This window comes from Zalophus californianus, chromosome 9 (genome assembly GCF_009762305.2).
Source record: "Zalophus californianus isolate mZalCal1 chromosome 9, mZalCal1.pri.v2, whole genome shotgun sequence".
NCBI classification, from domain to species: domain Eukaryota; kingdom Metazoa; phylum Chordata; class Mammalia; order Carnivora; family Otariidae; genus Zalophus; species Zalophus californianus.
In genome coordinates, this window is record NC_045603.1 from 14,275,780 (window position 1) to 14,294,012 (window position 18,233).

The 18,233-nt window shown below is 45.3% G+C and overlaps 1 protein-coding gene and 1 long non-coding RNA gene across 2 annotated transcripts in view; one reads left to right on the forward strand and one right to left on the reverse strand.

Annotated features, from left to right (window-relative positions):
- Positions 1-1,433: 1,433 nt before the first annotated feature.
- On the reverse strand, positions 1,434-14,896 carry LOC113921457. The gene is made up of 3 exons (XR_003519694.1): positions 14,762-14,896; positions 5,353-5,473; positions 1,434-1,502 (listed from the first exon to the last, which is right to left on the reverse strand). It is a non-coding gene; the product is annotated as an uncharacterized LOC113921457 (long non-coding RNA).
- Positions 14,897-15,125: 229 nt separating this feature from the next.
- Positions 15,126-18,233, forward strand: part of SYN3 (synapsin III) — a 447,314-nt gene continuing 444,206 nt past the window's right edge. Inside the window, exon 1 of the mRNA XM_027595572.2 lies at positions 15,126-15,242. The gene's annotated coding sequence lies outside the window, so the exon portion shown is untranslated. The remainder of the gene's footprint in view (positions 15,243-18,233) is intronic.

The following is an 18,233-nucleotide window of genomic DNA, read 5'->3' on the forward strand; positions in this document are numbered from 1 at the left end:
TAGTGAATAGCACACCAGGGTGTGAACCCCGACAGTCTGATTTTAGAGCTCTTCTAAATCTCCTAAGCATTAACTGTATATTCACTTCTTTTGGGCGCTTGCCTGAATGTATTCACCATTCACTCAAAAAATATTCACTGAGAATCTACTCTGGGCTAAGTACCAACCCACTTTGGGATATATTACTAAACAATGAGAGACACAGGGTCTTTCCCTCACCAATATTTAATATATTTAATACATAGTTCTATAGATGAACTGTTTCTTTTAAGCTTGTCCATGTTCATTTTGTTCATAGGGATAAATACTATTTTCCAGGTATATAGCCCTTTATGAAGTCTACACATTTGGTTTTGTTTCTTTTACCTTTCCCCTACCAGCTGGAAGTATCCACCTTTGGAAACCTAATGTCTTGTACAATTCAGCACCAGGGACAGCAGACAAAGACTATTAGCATTAGGAAGATACATGAGAATTCATGAAGATTTGATACTTCAGCACACACACACACACACACACACACACACACACACACACAGAAAGATCTGAGGAAGAATCCTAGATTTACCAAACACAAGTCCCTGGAACAGAAAGGGAAATGTGCATCCACAAGGCCATACATGGGAAGCCAAGAACTAAGTTCCTAGAACTAGTCTAGTTACAATTAATCTCAAGTGTGCTGTCATCACCAAGCAGAAATGTGTATATATTCAGTGACATGGACGTGGCATACGGTGACAATTCCTTAAATAGGAATTGAGGAAGAAGTCAAGTACTCTGGTTTAAGCTCCAGAGGAATCCTTATTCAGTCAGTTAGGAAGATTCATTTCCTAATGTTATCTATTATTTCCTATTCCCTGTATACTTCCTAATATATTTGAAAGCATGGGTGGAAAGAAGTTTCAAGGTTCATTAGAGGAGAAACAGATCCAAGTTACTACTGACCCTGCCTCAGACACTGCATTTCTTTGACATCATTGAGTACATTAGAATTCTTTCCGGCCTATCCATGTTTATTAGATTTGATGCTGCCTAATTCTGACATCCCAAAGGAAGGTGACTCACTCCCAGTAAGTGTGTTATCAGTTTCTAAGGACATGTCTAATCTGGATGACATCATCTTGTCTGGAAGATACATTTTAGGCGGATAGTTCCCAGAGCTCATGAAAGAAAAACTTTCCATTTGCTGTGCTTCACTAATCCCATTCCATTAAAGCGGCTATGAGAAGCTGAAAGGGAAAAGAATGTGATTCTGTGAAGGAATATAGAATTATAGATTTAATCACTCAAGACCACATTTATTATAATAGTCAGTGCCAAGCTCTTCAAGGAGTTCCTGTTGCTATAAATAAGGATCACCCTAAATCTTTCTCCTCCGAGATCCTTTCACCAATTATTCAAGTCCTAGCATGTAAACATGGAAAGTTACTGAAGTCCTCTGAGTCCCGGTCACCTCTTCTGTATAATGAGGACTGTTTGACTTGTGATTCCTCACTGGGGCCCTGTGAGGAATAATGAGATAATTTGCCATCACAAATTATAAAACAGTGGCAAGCAGAAGCAGAGGAAATGGGCACAGGTGACTGACTCACCTCAGGGGGCTGACATACAGTTTTTCAAGAAAAAGAATGAAGGAAATCCCCCTGAAGGATTTTCCTTGTTACCGCCAATAAATTTCTTCAGCTACCCAAATGTTAAAAAGCCATGAGATTTGAAGTAAGAACTGGCCTCAAACCTCATGTCTAGCACAGAATAGCTACTATACCTCCCTTCTTCCTCAACTTTTACTTCTTCAGGCTACAAAAAAAATAGTTACTTCGCCGGAATATAGTTATCACTATATATTGGTAAAGAATCCAGCTAGGGGCACCTGGCTGGCTCAGCCGGTACAGCATGCAATTCTTGATTTGAGGGTTGTGAGTTTGAGCCCCACATTGGGTATAGAGATTACTTAAAAATAAAATCTTTTAAAAATAATAATAATAAAAGAATCCAGCTAGTTACTTGGATTAAAAGGTGGATAATAGTGCAGGCTCTAGCAGTGATTTCGCTTAAATTCTGATTCCACCACTCACAAACTGAGTGACTTTGGGCGTTTCTTAATCTCTCTGAGCCTGGATTTACTCATCAGTAAATTGGAAATAATATCAAAACCATCTCATGAGGATGTTATGAGATTAAAAATGCTAATAGGTATAAAGCACTGAGAACAGTATCTGACACATAAGAAGGACTCAATAAATGTCACAATATAGAAAACATACCAACCAGACATACAGTAGGCCAGGCCCTTCAGGTCGGCACCCCCTTTATTTACTTCCCAGACAGAAGACTAAAGACAGAGGATCTTTACTCCTCTGTAGATCTGCTTATTATGAAACCATATCTTATTTTTCATTTATTTATTTTTCTTAAGGTCATTCTTTGCTCAGCTGATGATAACTGTGATCATGATTATGGGGGGGTGTTAAATCAAAGATATTTTACTCTACATCTCAATGATGAAGGAGTGAATTCTGTGGAAGTAAAGGAGAAGTGGAGAAGGGTCTGAATAAAGGAGCAGGAGACCCAGGCTATAAAGAAAAGCGAAGAAGGCATGAAACAAAGCTTTGTGCTCTTCTCCTTTGTGCTCTTCTCCATTTACAAATGTTAACCTAGACATCTGTTGATTCAGCCAGCTTGCCATGCCTTCCTGCTGACACGAGTCCAGAGCATAGAAACATAATGGGAATCACTAGAATGAGCAGATAATGGACCTGGAAGAACTTACGATGAGAAGGGGAGAGAGATGTAGGAAGGAAACTTCTAGTTAGTTCAGACAGGAGGTCTGAATGCCCTCATGCTACTGTGAGAGGATTATAGGAATACCATGGGAATATTATTACAGTGGCTGTCTACAGGACTGTGATCTGTAGTACAGATGATACCCCAAACACATACATGAAGGACACAAGATCTATTAGTGTGTCCTTGTTCCCAGCCTCCGTATCCTCTATGTCACCCCCATTAAGACAATTTTTCTTATTTATTCAGCAATTGGTAAAGTTTTGGCCTGCTTTCCAGTTATGAGGGTTTTATGACACAAGGTCAGAAGAATAGGAAGAATGTGAATGGACAGACAGGCCTGGAGATCCAAAAGAAAGGAAAAGAGAAAACGCAACAATAAAAGCTGCAGGGTTGGAGTGTTGGAGTCTGAAGGGATTTCATGAGGATGGGTTCTGTAGCACCCATGCAGGTGGGACAGAACAGGGAGGACTAAAGGGGATTTTAGAGTCGTTCTAAGTTGTAACATGGACTCCTTTTATTGGTCTTCAAGAGGGCCAAGGAGAGTATAAAATTCCTTTAACGTTCCTTTTGAATGCTAGATTGGACTTTTACAAATAGGACTTTATTTAGAGACTGACCCAGGGTCCAGTAATCAGGGTTATGCACATGCACACTGGTGTAGAGAATTTCACTTCGATTCACTAAAGACGTGGATCGGGACATGCAAGCCCCTTTATTTTATCAAAGGCAAACAATTTTGCTCTTCTAAAGAATTGTTGGTGAAGGAACATGAGAAAATATGAACAAGTTTTATTTAAACTTTGGGAATAAAGTTTAAAGGGAATAAAACAAAATCCTCAATCTTTTCTTGAGCAGATGTAGGAGGCATTTCACTACCACCTCTAATTCCTATGGGGAAGAAAAGCCAGTCAATAGATGACTTGTTTAAATTGGATGGGAGCTGACATGATGCTCACATCGTCAGGGAAATTAACAACCCTAAGAATAGGAAATGTATATCTCTTGAGACAGCTGCAAGAAAAATTGTTCAGAAATGTCTGTGCTGGGGACTCACAGGGAGTGCAGCTGGAACGGGAACCAGCCCCAGGGTTTCCTAAACCGGTGTTTGACAGCCAGCACTGGAAACAGTCTCCCCTGGCATGAGCAAGGCCCAAGAATTGATGAAAAAGGATTTGGGGCTATGAACTGTGGTCTGGGGTATGTGGCACTGGGCTGGGACTTAGAGCTGGGACAGAGAGAGAGAGTCAGAGTGGGCTTACTGAGAGGATGTGGTTGCGCCAGGCTAGGAAGGGGTCCGTCACCCACTAAATGTTCGCCCAGCACCTGCCAGTCGGACTACACATCAGAATCTCCAGGGACTATCTTTAGAAATACACATTCCCTCACCTTACCTGTGGAGACCCAGATTCAGGACATCTCAGAGGAGGCCTGGGCATGACTCTTTCACAAGCTTCTTACTTAATTCTGGTGAAGCTTAGTCACATGCCAGAATTTCAGAACTGCCAGTTGAGGCAATCACAACTATTCCCTTTCTAACCAGACCATTAAGGCAATGATTCCACTTGTCACAAACTAGTCAATTAGGGACTTTTTTTTTTTTTTTTTTCATTTCCATAGTAAACTCTCTTCAGGACAAAATGAAGAAAAGTCTCATAACCTCTCTTAAATGACCATGTAATCTTCTTTTCCTCCTTCTGCCCCTCCTCCCCCATCCTCATTAACCTTCTTCTTTTTAATTTCACACCAAACACAAAACAGAGCTTTAGTACATACACAACCCATAGCAAAACATAAATGGGCTTTGCCCCACAGCTGTCTTCAAGCAGCTCTTGAGAGACAACCTTGTAGACTCAGGAATGCATGAGGGAGTCGTGAGCACTGGGGAGGAGTGCTGAGAGGTGGGGACAAGAAGCAAACATCTCACTCAGTGCTCAGCAGAGAGGGTTCCCATGAGGATTTGTGCTATAAAGGCCCGGGAGCACTCCAAGCTCAATTCAGAGGATTCTAGCAGGATTCAGAAAAGGTGGAGTGGTGGCTCAGGTGCAGTGAGACCAGGAGCTTCAAGGCCCCAAGTGGCAAGAGTCAGGAACAGCCAGGGTATGAAGGTTGGGGCCTTGATGTCAGTTGGCAGATTAAAGACACATTATCTGTGATTGACTTCTGTGACTGACTGTCATTGCTTCTCAAATACCAGCCCCCGGACATCCCAAGTAGCCAAGGAACTAGTTTAAAACACAGATTCCCAGGCCCCACCCCATTTGTGATCCTTGCTGCTGTCTGTCTTATTTATGGCACTCACTCACGCTCACTAGTCTAACTGCCTGAGAACAGGAACAGCATCTGACTTGCTCAGCCCCAGTGTCTAGTACAATGCCTAAAAACAATATCCATTCATTCAAAAAAAGGCAGTAAGTGCTTACTTTCTGCCAAGCTGAGCTAGGCACTAGGACACAATGATTAATAACTATGCTCCCTATATCGAGTCTAGTGGGGGAGACAGGCCAGGGGTCAATAAGTCACATCAACATGACAAGTGTTTAAACAATATACATAGACATTTCTTACCTTCTGCATCCACCCCACAGAGGAGCCAGGGAGATAATCCTAAAACACAGATCCAGCCATGATATTGCTCCTATGACTCCTCTTCCCAAAGAGGGTCTAGAGGCTCCTTGTAAATAGATGTCTAGAAAAAAAGTTTCCATGGTCAAATAACTGTGGAAGACTCTGGGATAAATTAAACAAAATGAATCAAGTTTCTTTAATGCAAGATTTGTTAGAAACTATATGATACCAACAAGCCTTGTAAATCTCCAAAAGGGAGGGTTGGGGGAGGTGAGTAAGAAAAAGGAGGGGGAGGAGGAGTAGTATTCAGCATGTTCTCATTCTTATTTGACTGTGGCACTTTGGGGGGCACATCTTAAATAATTAGCACTTAGAGAACAGACTTCGGAAAATTCTGGTTGATCACAACCTGCCCAATGTTCATATTATGCATCATAGGGTCCCCCATGATCTCCTACCCAAACCTCTGCTTCCCACTCCGGTTCTTGCACCTTAACAAAACCAAACTCCTTCTTACTTCCCAGCCTTTGCTCACGTTGCCTGCCCCCCAACACACACACACACACACACATTCTTCAAGCGCTGGAACATCCTCCAACACACACAGAAATTGCCTGAAGATGATACATGTCCTTGAAAAGTCAGCCCAGACGTCAGCTCCACCAGAAGCTTCTACTGTTCAGGTGCTTCTTCTGTGTGTGCTCAGAGTACTCTCTCACAATTCCCACACAGCACTCAGTGAGCCATATTATCATGGTCCTGCTAGACCATGAGCTTCTGGAGGGAAGGAGTCTTTATGAGGCTTTATCTCTGCTCTGCTACACCAGAGTTTCTCAACCTCAGCACACTTGACACTGGGGCTAGATAAGGCTTTGTTGTGAGAGGCTGTCCTGTGCATGGTAGGATGTTTAGCAGCATCCCACTAGATGCCAGAAGCCCTACCATCACCTTAACCACTCCCCGCCACCGCAAGATGCAAGAACCAAAGATGTCTCCAGACATTTTCCGCTATTTCCTGGGGAAACAAAACCATCCCTAGCTGAGAATCACTGTCCTGTATCAGTGCCTGGCATTCATTAAACAAATATTTACTGAACATGTACTATTTGTCGGGCCCTGTGCCAGGCACAGGAAATACAACTGGGAAAAAAACACTTGTCCCTGCCTTTAAGCTGCAGGAATTGAGAAGCAAACAGACATGATTATGAGTGTAATAATAACCATAGTTCTATGAAGGTTGAGAGACACTTGTGTATTTTGTTCATTTTTATATCTCCCAGCTCCTAGGACAGTACCTGGCACATCCTAAGAGCTCAATAAATATTTATTGATGAATCATATTAGTTAAAATTTACAGAGCACTTCTCATGTGCCAGAAGCTCTTCTAAATACTTTATGTATATTAAATTAATTTAGTTCCATAAAGAACCTATGAGGTTCTTTTATTATACTCATCTAGAGATAAGCAAACTAAAGCATAGAAATTTTAAGTGACCATGCAATGATCATGTAGTGAGTGTAAGGCACAGTCAAGACTTGAACTCGGGCAGCCTGGTTCCAGAGTCCAAGCTCAAGTGCCCCACATGTGATTACCAAGGATGACCAATCCTGGTGAAACCTTCCTTTGGACTGGCATAACAACAACATAATAAGTTATTTCTTTTATCTCATCCTTAGCACCATTTTATTAGAGAAAACTTAAAGCACAGGAAGGTTAAGTAACCTGAATTCTCCCATAGATGGTAAGTGCCTGAGCTGACTTTGGTGCCCCATCTGACTGTGGGGACCTGTGCCCTTTACCACCATGTTATACTGCCCCAAATACAGAAGCATAATAAATAACCGCTAGATGACTGAATGAGGAATGGTCTACATGCTTTCTGCATCCCCCCACCACCAAGCAGAGCACCTAATACATAAACGGTGCCCCACACATGATTTTTTAAAATGATGGCAATGAAGTACAAGGAATGGGACACTCAGTTAGGGATCAGATCTGACTTATCCTCCTGATTCTGCCTTTGAGTTGCTGTGTGACCTTGAAGACTTCATCACCCCCACAACCAGGTCCTCATTTAGCTCTCTAAAATGGGAGGTTTCAGATTTCCTGAGTTCCCTTCAGATCTGATGCTGATTCCAAGCAGCCAGTCCTGAGTGAACCCAGAGAGCCCTCTTTCCATCACTGAGGCCAACCAGGTAAAGCTCCTCCCCTGACGGTCCTGATTGGTTTGCTCACCTCCCGATGCAGGTGCTGTTTTGGTTGCCTGGTAACACAGTGATGGAGATTGCCAGTTCCCAGAGGAGAAGTGAATGAATGAGCAGAGATATTCACACTAGGAGCCATGGCCACAGCCAGAGCAACACATTGCAAATTTCATAACTCCATCTGTCTGGAATGGGCTTTTCATCTAATGCTGATACAGCAGCCTAATGGGGAATCTGGAGGTGGCAAAAATCCTTATGCACAATCCTACCTGCCCATAAGGAAGTGACTCTATCACAAAAATCACAAGCACAGAAGTGTGTTTTAGTATCGATAATAAAAGATCTCCTTCTGCTCTCTTCCATGTAAAAGACTACTCTTTCCTGTGTTCCATCCTGCCTTTCAATCCAGGTTCTGGATTACTGGGCAGGTTGTATAAATTGGAATTGATCCCCATGATCACTCTGGAATTGATCCCCATGAACTGAAGTTCAAAGATAGGGAAACCTTTAAAAAAGTTAAGAGCAATGTTTCTGAAATAATGTAGACCTTGGTTCAATTCCTGGCTTTGCCACTTACAAACTGTGCAACTTTGAGTTAGTTTCTTAGCTTCTCTGAGCCTTAGTTTCTCCATCTGTAAATCGGGGATATTAACACCTATCTCACAGTGTCACTGAAAGAACTAAGGAAGATAATAGAGGCTGAAGCACTCCCCCAGATGCTGGTGCATATGTGCACAATTTTTATCATTATTATTGTTATCGTTTAGGGTCACACGCCATTTAAATGATAAAATGGGATTTGAATATGGGTCTCTAGTAATGCCAAGGCCAACTTTTGTCATCATTTCCTTCCTTCTTTGAAAGGAAAAGCCATAAGCATGCGTTCTTTCAACAAATACTTACAAGCCACTATGTGAAGGTGTTGAAAATGATACTAACTCTTACACAGCAGTTTTGAGACCAAGTGGTGCTTTTGCATGTATCCTCTCACTTAATATGATGGTCACTTCTCTGATGTCTGGATGGAGATCATGCTGGAGAAAGCAATTGTCTGCCTCTGGAAATTAAACTCCACTCTTCTCCCAGGAGCTCGAAAGTCAGGAGAGGGAACCCCATCCCCTGGTGCAGTGGAGCCAGCTGAAGGGCATGCTGGCAAAGGGCACTGAATTATGTGCTACGTCCCTGACCCCTTATGTATGAGATACGTGATCTTTGCAAGTTCATTTACCACTGTAGGCCTCAGTTTTCATAATCTGTAAAGTGGGAATCGTGTATATGCTTATCTCTCAGAGTTGTTGGGATAATTCAATAAGCCTATGACTGCAGAATGCTTAGCACAGTGCCTCCTCGGCAGCTGCCACAATGATGATGACAATCACCGTGATCCTTATTATTCTTCCAGAGGCCTGCCTGCAGTATGGGTACCTGTCAGGGAAGGCGGGCCTAGGTGGAATGCCACAGCCAGCCCATAATCTCTAGGGGTCAGAGGAAAGAGAAGAAAGTGAAAAAGGAAGTGGCAAAAGGGACACACTTTACTGTCTTTGTGGCTGGCCCCAAGAGGGTAGGGAACAGAGGTGGATGCCAGACTTGGTTGATGCTGTTGTAAAACCCATGGTCCAATAAACTACTTGTAGTCTGGGACAAATAAGATAGAAGCCAGTGGTGCTTAATGTTAGTTTCCACACCTCTGGGTCACACTCCCTAATAACCCAGGGATCAAGGGGTCTGCTCATTGCCTGAGCTCTAAATGATGAGATTTATGTGGTTCTTTTTGCAGAAATCTTGGATTTGATCATTTCAATGCAAATAAAATGGGGAACACTTGAAGAGCACTTATTATGTGCCAGGTACTGCCTTAAGTTTATATGTTTTAACAGATTTTACCATCATGCAACTCCTGAAGGTAAATTTATCACTCTCTTTGTGTAGATAAGGAGCCTAGGCAAACAGCTTGCCCAGAGTCAAAATCTAAGAAGTAGCAGAGCAAGGATTCAAACACAGTCTAGTTCCAACTTTCATGTTCTCAACACATACAATTATTGGCTCTCCATGTTGTCGAAGGAAAAAAAATCCATTTTCTGTCATGCCTGGCTATTCCTCTGGCGACTGAGCTTGGCTGAAATGATGGGGGTCTATACAGAGGCCAATCTATGCAGTCATTATTATGTGGGGTTTAGGAAGGAAGGAAAATTACACAGAAGGGGTAGCTTCTTTGTTGTGTCCCTGTGTGGACAGACTCCAGACACTCAAAGTGGTGGAAATAGAGAGCAAGGAGATTTTAATTCCCCCCCCCACAAAAAGTGGGTTTCCCAACCCCATGCTGGTCCTAAGTCAAATGCAACTACTACTGAAGTTATGGAAATGGCCAGGCACTTTCATGGTTAAGCTTCACAACAGTCCTGCAAAGCTAATTATATTAACTTATTTTACAGCTGAAACACCCAAAGCTTGGAGAACTGAAGAGGCTAGGCCAGGACCTCACAGCCAGACAGGAAGCTATGGGCCTGGGACTCCAAATCAGCTCAGCTGTGCTCAACCTTGACTATGCAATGATGTCACCTGGGAGGCTGACAAAATACATACCTACCGGTGAGAAAATATACCAAAATATACACCAGGGGTGCAGACTGCTGCCTAGGTGTTTTCATGGCCCATCCCACCGGATCTTTCTGCCTCAATACAGCTGCTTCCCCATGAGTTGTGAAGACAGATGTATTAGACCATTACCTTGAAAGTGACTGATCAGCTAAAACCTTCAAGCACCCTTAATTACAAAGGAACACCCACTGACATCTGCCTCCCCTTAAGGGGGACTCCAAGGATTTGGAAACTTACTTTTCTGGTTGCCATGACAATATTTTGCAATGTCAGCAAAAAATGCTCTGTGTTACAAACAAGCAATGATAAAACCATTCAAAATCTTTAGCTCAGAATTCGTCTCAGCTCCAGACCATGCCATGCCCCCTCTGAGCCTTCACCTAGGGGTTCTAGAAAAGAACTGTAGATGTTAGGGCCTTCGAACACTCCCCTCATTTTACTAGGGTTCAGAGATGAAATGAATTTCCTCATGTCACAGAGTAAACTAATATTTTCAGATTTTCTTTTATTCTATACCTCACCTCCCCATCTTCCTAAGACCTTTTTTAATCCAAAGAAAAAACAGGTGAAATTGAAAAATTCTCTCACTTTTACCTTTCTTATTTTTTATAAGTCAAATGTATTTTTATGCTTTTTAATTAATTTACTTTAAAATAAAAATTGTATTTATTTAAGGCATACAACATGATTATTTGCATATACATAGTGAAATGATGACAACATCAACCCTCTTTGGATAGATTCCAGAGCCCTTTTACTACTGCATGTGATAAGACTTTGCATTTTAACTCTCATAGGCTTATTTGCATTTTATACCCCCAATCAATCTTTAATTATAGCAATTCATCTTTGTGTAGATTTTAGGCACCATGATAGGTAGAGAGGAGGAAATACAGAAAGATCTTTCTTGTCATCTTACAAATTTCACCATGGGGCGCCTGGGCGGTACAGTTGGGTAAGTGTCCAGCTCTAGGTTTTGGTTCAGGTCATGATCTAAGGGTCATGAGATCCAGCCCTGCCGTGGGCTCCCACTCAATGCTGGAGTCTGCTTGGGATTGTCTCTGCATCTCCCTCTGCCCCTCCCCCTGCTTGTGCGCATCCGTGTGCACGGGCACACACACTCTCTCTAACATAAATAAATAAAATATTTAAAAAAATCTCACCATGGATGGATAACAAAATTAACTCTGCCCTTGTTGGCAAGCATGAACAAGCCATAGCTGAATAGAGTGGAACTTTCCGGACTTGGGACCTGGGTCCCAGCTGTAGCTCTGTCATTCACTAGCTATGTTACACGATACCAAGCTGTGTGTGTTAAAGGCACACACACAATGGCCTTCATTTTCAGACAGGGTTTTGAGTTCTCACCTCAACTATGTGCTAAGTGACTTTGTGCAAGTCTGTTTCTTCCCCTATGAAATGGAGATAATATCTCTTTAACAGGGTTGTTGGTCCTAAAGCACTTAGCACAGTGATCAAGGTTGGGAAAAAGGCAGAAATCAAAGGAATCTGGAAGTTGGCCAACAAGATTCATGACCAAGCAGCAACCACTGGTCCAGGCTCTTTAGGATGCCGATGCTGCTGCCATCATCAGTCTGCTCAATTTCACGGCCAATCTCTTTCCATCCTTGTTTCATTTTGGAGAGACAAAGTCCCAGGAGTGAGCATCTAATCAGCCCAAATTAGGTGCCATCCCTACCTCAAGTATTTTTGGGGACCGGGAGAAAGCAAATTGTGGAAGGATCTGGTCCTGGGAATTGTCAGGTCCCCACACAATGAAAAACTCCCCCAAAGAGATGTGGAGGTATAAATACAAATATCTTCCAGGAAGCCATCTTTGGTCCAGCTCTCATTTCACTGAAGAAGGAGGTTCAGAGAGGTTGTTCAATGACTGTGTGTCAAGTCTTCTGGTTTCCCACCCCACATTCACTCTCTTACACAAAACCCAGCAATTTATAAAGTCATAGGCTATTTCTCCAGTTTTAAACAATATCTCAGGTGGGGATAAAGGGACTGACTATGGAGAGTCATTATCTGTTTTCAGACTCTTTTTATTACATAAGCTCAGCACATAAGAATAAATAATGCTGGAATGCAGCTGACCTCCAATACATGATGGGAGAATCTCATTACTGCAACAACCTTGGTGATAAATACAGAGAACTGGCTAGGATACACTGAATTTTCAATAGAAACCATTAAGCACTTCTGCATCTAACTGCCTTTTCTCTTCTTATTCATAGTGCGATAAAAACATAATTTTCCATGCCATAATTTGCCTGGTGTTTCATCTACACTTCTATCGTACTCCCTGTTTCCTCCTTTCTTTCCTTAAAACTGATATTAGGGAAGCTCTTTGAATCTATAGACTCAGACAAGAAAACCCTTTCCATTTTTCTCCAAGCAACTCTCCTGTGCATATTTGAAAGCCAATAGCTTTTTTGAAAACTACATATAAGTCCACATCTTAGAGTTGGGAAGCGTCTTAGGGGAGCTCTGCTCTGACCTCATTTCACAAGTAGGGAAACGGAGGCTTAGAAAAGATATGCCAGGTGGGTAGAGGCAGAGACAGGCCAGATGCCATCAAAGACTATGCTGGGTTTCTGAGTTGAGATTTCCTTGATCCTCTTATGTCCACTGCTGTCATTATCTGGGTCTGAACAGAAACTCAGGAAGGATCTGAGGTATTGCCTAATCCAGAGGTGGAAAGTAGTAGCCAAAGGGGCAAATCCTGCCTGCACATGGGTTTGATTTTGCTCAAAATTCTTGGCTCACACAGTCCTTTAAATTTTTTTTAAAATTAATTGCCAACTTGTAGAAACCTGGAGATTTAACATAATCTGAATTTCTGACCCTTTAATAAAAATCGGATCATCTGGCAACTCAAGGTCCCTACTGCTATATGGCAAAAATGAGTTGTTGCTGAGTAACAAGCCGGCCCCTAAGGCAGGTGTACAAACTTCAGTATGCCTCAGTCTCCACCACTCCCTGTTCTATCACACCCTGCCAACTTCACTTGCTACATTACTGCCTGTCCCCTAACTTTGTGATTCCTGAGCTAGTTTTACTCCCTTAGTTACTGAAGTTGGGTCACTCCCTCCTATTGACTGGAGGTCACTTCCTAAGGGTCATGCAGTAAGCAGAGATGTTGGAAGACAAACTTCCAAGGGCTCAGTCCTTGGCTCTACTCTTGTCTCCCACTAGGTGGTCTCATACTGCTCCACGTCAGAACACTCCCCTGGGCACATCTCTAGCCCCAGACTCAGATCTCAGAATATATGAGAATTATATACACATTTGGTTAATATATGCAAAACAATTTGAAGAAAACCTGGCACTGTTGTTGTTGTAAGTTGCCTCATGGGTCTCTAGAATGTTCACGATGGAGCTTTTAATTTCCTTCTGCCTCCAACCTGTTCCTTCCTAGTCTTCCTCATGTGGGTAATAGCACCATTATCCCATGGATGGCTCGAGCTGAACACCTGGGAGTCAATCTTCATTCATCTGTTTTCCTCATTCCCTAAATCCAGTTCATCATCAAGCCTTTCCGTGATACTCTAAAAATGTATTTCAACTCGTCTACTCTCCCTGTCTCTGCTGTCACCACCTTGGTCTAAGTCACCATCATCTCTTGCCTGGGCTTCTGCAGTATCCTCCTGTGTTATACACTGAACTATACTCCCCCCATTCATATGTTGAAGCTCTAACCCACAGTGGGATGATAGTTGGAGATGGAGCCTTTGTGGGGGGGGGGTGTAACTAGATTTGGATGACGTCATGAGGGTGGGGACCTCATGACAGGGTTAGTGTCCTTATAAGAAGAGACAAGACAGGACTTGCTCTCTTTCTTTCTCCCTGCCACGTGAGTACACAGGGAGAAGGCAGCCATTTACAAGCCAGGAAGGGATCTCTCATCAGAAACAGACCCGGCTCGCACCTTGATCTTCACCTCTAGAACTATGAGGAAATAAATTTCTGTTGTTTAAGCCAACCAGTCTATGGTATCTTGTTATGATCGCGAGAGCAGACTAAGACACCTCCTAACTGGTCTCCCTTTGTCATTCTTTCTCTTCCAAAATCTATTCCCCATACAACAGCAAGAGCGGTGTTTTCAACATGCCATAGCGCCCCCTCCCCTAAAACTCTTCAGGGGCTTATTTTTGTCCTTACAACAAACCGAAGCTTTTTAGGGTGGCCCACCGGGTTCTGGGGAATTCGGCCCCGGCCACCTCTCCAGCCTAGCGCGCCTTGCCCTTGCTCTGCGCTATGGGCCTGCCTAGTCCCGGGTTCTGGCCGCAGAGCCACGGTGCATCTGGTGCCCCCTGCCGGCCGTGCTCTTCCTCCAGCCGTGGAATCCCTTTTATCTTTTCAACTCTCAGATCAATTATCACCTCCCCAAGTGGCCGCAGGAAACCATTCTATTCATAGCGTCCCCGACCCCGTTCCTTACTTAAAATCACCTTTCCCTCTCAGAACAATCCGACATTACCTTCTTTGTTTCTCTGCCTTTAACCTGCCCCCACCCCGACCCCATGCAAACTACAGGAGGGCGACAGACTTCGTCTTGTTCCTGTTGCACCCCGGCCCTGAGTGCCCACCACACTACCGGAGACACGCGCCGACGGTGCGGCCGGGTTTCTCTGAGGCGCCTCCTGAGGTCCTGGGAGGTCCGGTGCCTTTCTCAAAGCTGGCTTCTAAGGACGCTGCACCCTTCGCACTCCCCAAGGGGCGTCGAGACGCTCTTGGGATCGAGCATGATCACCGCACTCGGGTGCCTGAGCCGGGGGAGAGCTCAGAGTCTGGGAGCAACTTTCCCGCGTGGAGAGCAGAGGAGCGCGGTAGGGGGTGGGGCGGGGGCGGGCGGCGGGGCGGGGCCGCCGAGGGGCGGGGCCGCCGAGGGGGCGGGGCCTGGCTGCCCGAGCCAATGGGGCGGCTCGGCGCGGCGGGGAGGCCCGGCGGCAGAGGGGAGACGCTCGAGCGCGGTCGGGTGCGGAGGCTGAGCTCGCGGACCCGGAGTGCATCCGCAGACGTGCGCCGCGGCCGAGGCAACCACCCTCCCGGGCGCCGCTTTCTTGGCGGCTCGCACGGTAAGCGGAGCGCCGCCTCGAAGTAGACTTTGTGGGGATTCCGGAAACTGGGAGCCCCCTCCCGCCCTGGGTCCTCAGACGGGGCTGCCGGTGGCGTCCTCGCGCCCGGCCGCGTCCCCGGCGCGCCGGCCCTGTGCCCGCGGGAGGCGGGCGCGCGGAGGGCCCGGGCGGGAGGCGACGAGCCGCCGCGCCACGCTCCCTCCACAGGCTGCCGCAGCCCGGCCCGGGCCCGACCCTGCGACGGACAGGTCGGCGCGCGGGAAATGCCTGGGGCGCGGGACGGTGGCTCCCGGCCGGACCTCCGCTCGGCCTGGGTCTTCAGACCCCTCAGGACCTGCTGGCCTGGGGCTGGGGGTCAGATTTGCCACACCATTTCCTATTTCCAGCCGTCCTGAGGCGCAGGAGGAGATCTCCGAGCGGCTCCCTGGCCGAGCTCGGAGCGGAGACTGGCCCTGGAGGCCGCGCCCGGTGTATCTATTCAGCATTTACCCGGCTATCCCCGTTGTGTGCCAGGCACAGTGCTGAGCCCCGGTGCACGAAGACGGGCTTTGGAGGAGCTCTGGGGGCCGAGAAGGACAGTAGGAGGAACAGTTACCGAACACTGTAGTACAGGGGACACGAGGTGGAGAGCAGCAGTGAGGGAGCCAGGAGGGCTTCGGGGCGAAGGTGACCACTGAGTGGGGACTGTAGTAGGAGTCGGAGGGTTAGCCCCGCTGAGAGCTGCGGGGAGAGGGTGCAGGGGGAGGGCCGGTGGGTTAGCGGGAGTTCCAGATAGATTTTCTTGTGCCAGGGTAAGGAAGCTGAAAAAGGCCAGTATCCCATCAGGTGATCACGTAGGACCAGGGCTTACTGTCGGTAGGAAATGAGCTGTCGGCATGGCAGGGGGCTAAACCACGCTCAGGCCTTAAAACGCAGCCTTAGACCCTCTCGAATTTTGTCCTGGGAGGGAGTGCAGTGGAGGAATTCTCACCAGTGCCCGGGTCACTCTGGCAGCTCTGTGACTGGAAGCAGCAGAGAGCTGGTAAGTTGTAGTTGCTGTTCAGACTTGGCTGTGAATACTCTGGTTCCGGAAGGCAGCCCCAACTGCCCAGGAGCCTTGCTCCCTGGCCTCCGGGCATGAACTTGGGCCAGGAGATGTTGCCCACGTGACAATTGCTTCTGCAACCTGCGGGCCATTTTTATATTGTTTCTGGAGGTTTTGAGCTCAACCTTGTCATCAGGGATGGACCCTGGAGGTTTGGGAAGGGCACCTCTCCCCTTCTCTTTCTGTCTTACAGAGGCACAGTCTCAGCTCTTAGAGGCTGTAGTAAAAAGCTAGGTGTCACTCTGGAGTCAGATCAGAAAGTCACTTTAGCTATGTGCCTGGGGGATGTAATCAACCTTGCTGAATTTCAGTTTTCTGATTTAAAAGGAAATAGCATAACTACCTTTATTAGGTCAGGTTCTCTGGAAAAAGACTCAGAGATTCTGAGGTTTGTGTATAGGGGGACTTTGGGGGAGTGGTCTCACTGTCCAAGGGGGTGAGGAGTCAGGAAAGCAGGATTGGGCAGAGGGAGAAGTGGACCTGTGATGTAGTGCAAAAGAGGCCTCAGTTGATCCCCTGAGGCATGGGGACCAAGCCTTTGAAGTCCCATGTTGACCAGCCAGTAAATGCAGGGGGTGCATAACTTTGGTTGTCCCTTCAGCAAGACAGTTCCTGAAGAGGAACTCTGCCAGCATTCGTGGCAGCAGGGTGCACAGTAGAAAGGAGTGCCTTGGTCTTGGAGGGGGATTGAGAGCAGTATCACAGAGCCACCTCTGCAGGAAGGCCTTGGGAAGTAAATGTCATAACCTGACAGAAACTGGTTGGCACCGCATCTGGTGCAGAACAGACATTTAAAAAGCGTTCATTTCTCTCGCCTTCAAACTTCTTGATTGCGTCTGAAAGTGGGTTGGAAAGTTAGAGTTGGGTAAATAGGCTTTTTAGAGGAAAAGAATTTTGATAATAATAATAGCCACAATGACTACCGCTTCCCGTTACTGAGTGCCTATTATCTATATGCATTGTCTCCTAGTTGTCTGGTGATATTCTGAGTCGGGTACTTTTATTCTTTTTATAGTCAACCCAGTCTTTTCCAAAACCCAACAGAGTATGTGTCCTTTTGCCATAAAATAATAGCCATAACAACAGCAGCAATCAAAACAATATGATTTGTTACACTCTATGAAGTGATTTCATTGGTGGTTTAATTAATTCACTTATTTACCAGTTATTAATTCAGCAATGTGCATTGAGTGGTTCCTAAATGGCAGGGTGCTGTCCTAGGTGCTGGGAATACAGTGGAGTCTGTCAGGGGAGAGACAGACATTAAATGCTTTGATTTCTTCAGGAGCAAACACTGAAGGATAGAACATCCCATTGCGTAGCCAGGAAGTGATAGAGAGTAATAGGTCCTTTTCCCAATTGACTTTCTCATCCTTCAGTTTTAGTATAACCTCCTCAGAAAGGCCTCTTGGACCATCCCTTGTAAGGCAGGTCCCCTCCCTTTTACTCTCCTATCATAGTACTTGTTCATTCATTTTATTTATTTCCTTGTTGGTGGTCCTCCCCATTAGACTGGAGGCTTCAGGAGGTCACATATTGCTTTATCCCAAGATCCCAGCACAGTGATTAGCACAGATTTCTTGAATGAGTGAAATGAATGAGGCGTGGATCTGCTTAACTCCTCATATTGAAGAGTGATATTTCTATTGAGATCTGAGGGATGAGGAGGACCAAGCAATGCCAAGATCAAGAGGCAGAGAGAGCAGCTTATTCAAGGATCATGAGGTGGAAGAATGGAGCCCAGGTGATTGGGGAACAGCCTGAGATGAATTTGGAGAAGTAGATGAGTCCTTGGAAGACCATGCTGAGCTTGGATTTTATTCAAAGTGCAATGAAAGGTCATTGAGGGATTTTAAGCCTAATAATAATGACTTAAAGTTGTAATATATATTTCTTCGTTGTCTGTC